General features: G+C 46.0%; 1 pseudogene; it reads right to left on the bottom strand.

Annotated features, from left to right (window-relative positions):
* Positions 1–217: 217 nt before the first annotated feature.
* LOC142452669 (large ribosomal subunit protein uL13-like) lies at positions 218–843 on the bottom strand (annotated as a pseudogene).
* Positions 844–7,783: the final 6,940 nt, after the last annotated feature.

Below are 7,783 nucleotides of genomic sequence, written 5' to 3' on the forward strand. Positions count from 1 at the left end.
ATTGTTGACGGCAACTTTTCCCATGTTTTTCTAGTTTTCAAAATTAAAATTGATCTTTAGATTTAATTATTTTTCTTTTTTGCAATTGTAGCCCCATTTGATCAAGGAAGAATTGCATTTCAGAAATTCATTCAAACAAAGAGGGTCGCTATAAGAGAGGCTATTCCTGTACTTCATCGTTTTTTCTTTTCTTTTGCCAGTGAAGGAATAAGTCTTTATTGGGCTCAGACCAGGAGTCCATGGGTCTTTAGAACCTCTGTGTACTTGTTGATCTTTGTATCCAAGTTTTTCTCAGCATGTTTCTGCAGCCTCAGGAGCTGCTGCTTCTTCCTGTCATGGATTTTGGCCTCTCCTTCCTCTTCTCCTCCAGGGTTGCTGTCACCGCCTGGTACTTCCAGTCCACCTCATGAGCTAGGCAGCCCATAAGCTAGACAAACTTGAGCGTGGGCTTCAGCCACACCACCTTGAGGGCAGCAGGGACCACCATTTGCTTCTTCTTATCGTAGGTGGGTGGCATCCCATCAAACATCTTGAACCGGTCCAGGGCAGCCTGGGCCCCCTTAGTCTTGTGGGACAGCAGGTCTCACACGGTTGGCCAGAAGATGCGGCCAGGGGGCCCTGAATGGTGGGGGCCGTGGGAGGGGTTGGTATTCGTGCGCTTCCGGAGAAAGGCCAGGTACTTCCACTTTGTCAGTAGAAGTTGCCAGATATGTCGACGTCCTTACAGTGCACCACCACCACCACCACCTTGCGGTCTAGTAGCATTGGCTTCGCCACAGTGGCTGCCAGACGGCCCAGGAGGAGGGCATGGCCATCGAGCACCAGGACCTGCCCGTCTGCCATCTTCGGCAGGCGCCTGGGAAACTTGTTTTTAGTCTTAAAGACTGCTTTCCTAATGAACCTAGACCACGGTGTAAGTTGAGAGGAAATGTGATTGATTTTTCTACGCAATAATATCGTTAGTTGCCTCCAAAGGGTGTTTAGTTATCATGACACCAGTTGGATCTAAACTCTGAGGGCATTAGGATGTGGTGGTTTAATGTTCATAAAGTGATGTTGTCTTGCTTCTTGGCCTGTGCAAACTTTGCCTGCGTTTTATGTTGCATGCTGGATTTTTTTTTGCCGGGGGGGCGGGGTCTTCCTTAAAGAGTTGTGTGTCTTATTCTGGCATTTAAAACCTGGAGGATTAGTTTAATAATTCTGAGGCTGGTTGAAAAGCTTTTTATAGAGTGGTTTGAGAATAACCGTTACTCAGGAATTCAAGCGCTACTACTAGGTCCTGACACTTCTAGTATTTCCATAGGAGGTTTAGTGCGGTCTTTTGACTCTGGCGTGTGAGCATGTGATTGATTCCTGGCTTTATGGATCTGGGGCGTTTGTTCAGTGTACAGTTCCTCAGTAATTGTTCTTTCCCTGAATTTATAGAGTTTTGCCCCGTTCCTCTATTAATATTTGGTTTCTGTCGGTTTTTGGTTTTGCCTTTCTCATCGCTCCCTCCTGTCCAACACTCTGCTCACAAATCCTAGGCAGCTCAACGCCTCCGACGTCTGAGCTCTCTGTAACTCCATGAGGCCCCAAGCATTGTTTGGGAATTCCCCTCCTACTACTGGGACCTAAAAATTGTCTCAGAAATCCAGGGGCCTTATAGTATATTTCCCTATTTCTCAGGGTCAGTTATAGGCAGCTCTGTGGACCAATGGCTGAACGTAGTTATTTTTTTTCTAATATTTCCCCACTCCCCTCTTTTTTACCTTCTTCTTTACAGAGAAGGCCTGAAGGGACAGTGGTTACGTGTTGGGCCGCAATCTTCCCTGTGGTAAGTTAGAAACTACCAGCTGCTGCAGAGAAAGATTGGCCTTTCTACTACAGTCTCGGAAACCACAGGGGGGTCGCTGTGAGTCAGCCTTGACTCAATGGCAGTGAGTTGTTTGCAGTAGAAGCCGGATTCCAGACTCTTATTTCTTCATGTCAGGAAGCAGAACTTCCCTGGAGACACAACACCCTTTCAACTTCGTGTCAATATTCTGCAGATACTTAAGGCTCACACAAATGGCAAACTATAACTTTAGAAATCTCCCCCTCATCTGCTCCCTCTAATTTTCAGAGAAGTTTTTAGACTAGAGTTTCCAATGGAACCCTGAAACCAATAAAGTGACCTCTTGGCTTAAACCTTAATTAATGCCAAGAATTCAGGTCTCAATTTGAGCCAGTTTAAATGCAAACCTTATTTGTGGGGGACACAATGTCATAAATTGGGGATGGGTGGGCGAGGGTGTCTGTCCTTGGAAAACTTTCTTGTAATACACATATCCAAAACTGATGGTCGAAATACTATGAAATTAATACATCTAAAAAGCTATGGGACAAGGGAAATTCTTTCTTCCCCGGAACTGCCAACCGGAGTCCATCGTTCAGAATGAAACTTGGCAAGTATTTCACGTTTCAAATCCAGAGAAATGGCTCCTTAAGCCAGTCCCACACTTTAGATTTGCTAATTAGATGACATCCTGCAGAACCAGTTTCTTACACTCGACTCCATGGCTTTGTACAGAGTAGAGGATAGAGAGAAAGCAAGGCTATTAGAAAGCAAAATTCACCAAGTATTCACAATGCCCCTTTCCTCCTCGTCCCTTGGTGCAGGTCCGTGGGTGGCACAAACTTAACAGGCTCGTGGTTCCACCCCAAACAGCAGCCCTGTGGAAAAAAGTCCTGGAAATCTACTTCAATAAAGAGCCGGCCAAGAAAACTCTACAGAGCAGTTCTACTGTGGAGTCACCAGGAGTTGGAACAATTAGCTTGATGCTTTCAATTTCCTGGAGGGCAGGAAGAGAGAGGTTTCTCTTTGTTCCGCCCTCTTCTGTGGAAATCTGTTTCCCCAAGGTCCCCTCCCTCCAAGTAGGAACTGTGGGGGTGCGGTTGTGGTTGTGTGCCAGCCAGCTGACTGAGCATTTGGTATTGCAGTTGATAAAGAGGCGAGAGACAGTGCCCTGGGGCAGCCTGTGTTTCCACCATTGGCTTGAGGAGGCCTGAGAATGCATACTATGGAAGGTAGCCAGGGCTTGCCAGATGATGGTAATCTGGAGTGAATTACCTGTTGCTGTGCTAAAAGGGGAATAGGGGAGAGGGCAAGTGCTCCAGGGTGGACCCCTGAAGAACTGATCATTTTATATCCACTCAAAAGCCAGAGCCAACATCTAACTCTAACCGTGAGTGTTGGACTGAGACAGGGGTGTCAAACTGGCAGCCTGTGGGCCGCATGTGGCCCCCAAGGCATTCTTTTTGTGGCCCATGAACAATGAAAATAGAAAAAAATTGTTACGAAGAAAATAGTGCTTAGGGGAGATTGAGGCAATACTGTACACAGAATTCCCTCATTACATTTTATTTCAGAGCATCGTGGGCCACAAAAAATTACCTTGGGGGCCACATGTGGCCCACAGGCTGCCAGATTGACACTCCTGGACTGAGAGATGGAGGAGGGACTTGCCATCTCTGATGTTCTACTGCTATGCAATTGAAGGTCCTTCCCTCTCCTGCCCAGACATAAGGGAGAGAAGAGAAGGGAAGGAGAAGCTTTGACTTGATCGTGGGACTGAGAGTTTACCATCCAGTTTGCAATTCCAAAAGCACAGGTTGGAATAAATATTAAACCAGAATGGAATGAAGAATGAAGATGTCTGGCTCAGGGTGGCTGCAGGATTCAGGGTTGTACTGTTTGAAAATGAATGCGTTTCATTCTTACATATATCTATGTTGTGACTCTTTCCTCATGCTAATAGCATATGCTTGGGTAAGCATGTACATACAAGTCTACTGTAAAAAAACCCTTTTATATTGTGGTGACTTTACATGCCTACAAAATCCGAGGGAATTTTACAACAAGGACTATTTTCACCAAGGCTTTAAATATGTAAATATATATTTTAAAAAAATATATATATATATTTCCTTTCAATAAAGTCCAGGAAAATCTCCCTATGGCAAACATAAGCAATGATCATCCCTCCCAAACTGTTGAATTGTACTCTAAATTTGAGATGTCTTAAACTATTTCACAGCTCCTTTGAAAGTATATAGTGGGTTATGCAGTGGGATGCTAACGGCAAGCCCAGCCGTATGAATCTACTAGTCTACTCTGTGGGTGAAGGATGAAACTTTCTACTCTCGTGAAGAGTGACCATCTCTGAGACCCACAGGGCTCTTCTATCCTGTCCTGGAGGGCCACTGAGAGTTGATATCGAATTGACAGCAGGGAGAGGAGTTGCAAGTCCAGCTAGAATGCTCCTGAAAATAAGGAGGGTGAGCTTTCATCTCATGTCCCTTGGACACGTTATCAGAAGGGATCAGTTCTCGGAGAAGAACACCAAGCGTGGTGAAGTAGAGGGTCAGCGAAAAAGAGGAGAACCCTCAATCAGATGGATCGATGCAGTGGCTGCAAGGGCTCATGGGAGCTACGATTGTGAGGATGGCACAGGACCAGGCAATATTTTGTTGTGTTGCACAAGAGCGCCATGAGGCATTAGAAGGAACTTACTGGAATCTAGAAATAAGCATGGAAATGTCCAAATCATTTTTGAACGACAAATAGTGTTTCTTTTGGACGACAAATAGAGAATTTCTTCAAAGATCTTTGGCATTACCATTTTAATAAACCAGATGAGTTTGCAATGATTTTGACTGTGTTGCCAGGATGGATTAATTGGGTTGGCTGAGGGACAATGGTGTTGGCTACTCAATGGTTAAAAAGTCATAACTAGGAGTTTTAGATATGTTCCGGAAGCTAAAACTACATGTTGTTACTTTGCTTTGGGTGTAGTATGGGATTGACCCATACAATGAGATAAAAAAGATTTAATGATACCCTATGGAGCACTACACTATTCTTGCTGTGAAACTGTGCCACGAACTGCAGTAGGACCTGCCCTCTAAAGTTCCTGCTTTGTGGAAGGCTGGAGTCCTCACTCCATTCTGAGTCCATTCTTGACATAGATTCAGATACTGTTTGAATTCAAAGGGGGCTATGTTTGACCAAGTTCCGGGTAAGTCCATGAAGGGGCAGTTTGCTCTCAGGAAGATTGTGGTTGAAAGTAGATAACCTGGTATTTCCTTTCAGAACTCACAGAAATATGACCAAAGAACTAGGGGCCTTGCCTGGATATTTACCCAAATATCCCATTAGTTTGCATTTCATCTCATTGAAGTTGGGACTTGAGGTCCTGGCATGGTCTCGAGCCAGGTGGTTGAGGCTCCAATTATGAGCTTTCCCCTGTTTCTGTGGCCCCACCTGTAAGAGTGCTGGGTTGACCTGCCACCAATCATGACCTTGAACTGGTTTCCTTTGTTTTCTCTCCTATCTGTATAACCAGCAGCCTCTGGCCTGGGTCGATGCTGACCATTTCCCACATCCAGTATGACTATGCTGGGTTTGTCTTTGTCCTGTTTAAGGATTAATAAAAGGGTCTCCATAGAATATGTTTAAATCTGGGATTTCTTCCCACATAGCAGAAATAACAATGAGGCTGGCATCCAAAGCCATCTTTCCCAGTAGGCCGAGGACCAAAAACAGGCACCCTAACTTCTACACACACCTCGGGGAATCCCATGGGGCAAACATTCATGGATTTTGATCCTAAGTTTTGGGGCAGCTCCCCCGACCTTTAGTAAGCCTTGCTGCTGCGTGTTCTTAAGCCTGATGATTGTTAACAATTCCTGTCTGTTTGCTGGTAATTGTTACCTCCAGGTATAAGCCAAGGCTCTGTCTCATCATCTTTTGAAGGGATTAAGAAATGAGCAGTGGCTTAGTAAACTAAAATACGTTCTAGGACGCAGCTCTTGTGTACATCTGGAGATTGTGTGTTGTGTGTGCTGAACTCCGATCTAACACATTTTTCTTCACTCCCTGTCGTCCCCGCCCCCGCCCCCCACCTGTCTTTCTAAAGAGTTAGTTTGCCTCCACAGCTGGCAGCAGAAAGGCGTCCTGGTGGCATCGTGGGCTGCTGAGAAATCCATGGCTCAAAACCACCAACTGCTCCGTGGGAGAAAGACACGCCTTTCTGCTCTCTTAACGGCTGGCAGCCTTGGACAACCTAGGAAGCAGCTCTGTGTGGCCCGAGGGGGCTGCGATGTGTCAGGATGGACCAGAGAGCATGGCGTTTGGGTTAGGCGTGGCAGTTCCGTCTCTTGCAGTCTTTATTTGTGGCCGCCGGTGGCAACACTGGGAGGTAAATTACGGTCCTGGAAATGTTGAGTTTGTAGAAGTTGAGGTTCTAGACTCTGAAAAATATAAACGGCAGAGAGTGACCAACAGAAGGCCGTAGGGCCGCCAAGAAAGATGGTTAAAGAACACCCGTGTCGGGCTGAGCCTGTTCAGAGAAAGAGCCACACACAGTTTTGGGCTGCCTGTCAGTCACCAAACACTACCTCTATAAGTCTTTGGGACACATGGGTTCCACAATGCACGGGCCACACTCGGCGGTGCTTCCCACTCAGGGTTTTACGGAGCTCACGAGTGTAAAACTTGGAACAGATTCAAACCTTCTCTGAATTGGGATGTCACACCTGTGGTCAATACAGAGTTTCCTTACAATACTCCTGTGTGATGTGTAGTCATTTACTGGGGCTCTGTCGCCTCCTTGGGAGGTCCCATTAAGGATAGCCCAGGAAATGAAATGTGGCAACTTTGGAGTTTTCTGTGCTGTAAATTTGAGTCTTAAAAGGCTGACTTCTTGCTAGAAATTTGATTGGACCATTGGAGACCAAAGTCTCAACCCAATTCTTAACATCCTTAATAAATAAGCCTGGATTTCCCCCCAGCCGGAACACAGGTAAAAGCCCCGGTGGAGCGTGAGCTATGCACTGAATAGCTCACCGCAAGGTCAGCAGCTCGAGCCCACTAGCTGCTCCACGGGACAAAGGCAAGGTTGCCTGTGCCTGTAAAGGCGTAAAGGCCCAGAAATCAAAAGGGAGCATTTTGTTCTGTCCTGTAGAGTTGCTATGAGCCAGAATCTAAGCGACGTCAGTGAGCTTACTGGTTTGGGAGAAAGGAGGAGGTCTCAAAGCAAGGTGAGAAACCCTGGTCATTTGTTCTCGTCTTTCAGCTACCACAGAGCAAAGGTGGAGTCAACCCCAGGGTCTCTGCCCTCTGGGAAATCTGAGGCAGCCTTTGGACAATGGGCTCTTGGGTGTAATAGTAGCACCTGAGCTAGCAGGTGTGATTTAGTGTACTATGTGCATCTGGACATTGAATAAGGAAGACTGAGGTAGAATCAATATGTTTGAATTGTGTGCTGGAGACGAACATTGAAAGTACCATGGACTGCCAAAACAACAAACACTTTTGTCTTGAAAGAAGTACAGCCAGAATGCTCCTTACAGGGAAGAAGGGTGACACTTCGTCTTACATTCTGAAGACATGCTGTCAGGAGAGACCAGTCCCTGGAGAAGGACATCATGCTTCGTAAAATAGAGGGGCAACGAAAAACAGGAAGGCCCCTCAACAAGATGGATGGACACTGACTACAGCCAGGGCTCAAGCACAAGATCACTTTCGAGAACGGCACAGGACCAGGCAGTGTTTCAGTCTGTTGTGCATTGGATCACTATGGGTCAGAACTGACTTGCCGACGGCATCTAGCAACAACATGTGCATCTGGAGACATACCTCTACTGTCTCACTTATGGAAGTATGGCAGGCTTCAGGGGTGAACTTCCCAAGGCAAAAATAAACACCAGGAAAAGATAAAATCAAACCAAATCCTGAGAGCTAGTCACATAATGATATTTC

This window comes from Tenrec ecaudatus, chromosome 7, assembly GCF_050624435.1.
Source record: "Tenrec ecaudatus isolate mTenEca1 chromosome 7, mTenEca1.hap1, whole genome shotgun sequence".
Classification (NCBI taxonomy): Eukaryota; Metazoa; Chordata; class Mammalia; order Afrosoricida; family Tenrecidae; genus Tenrec; species Tenrec ecaudatus.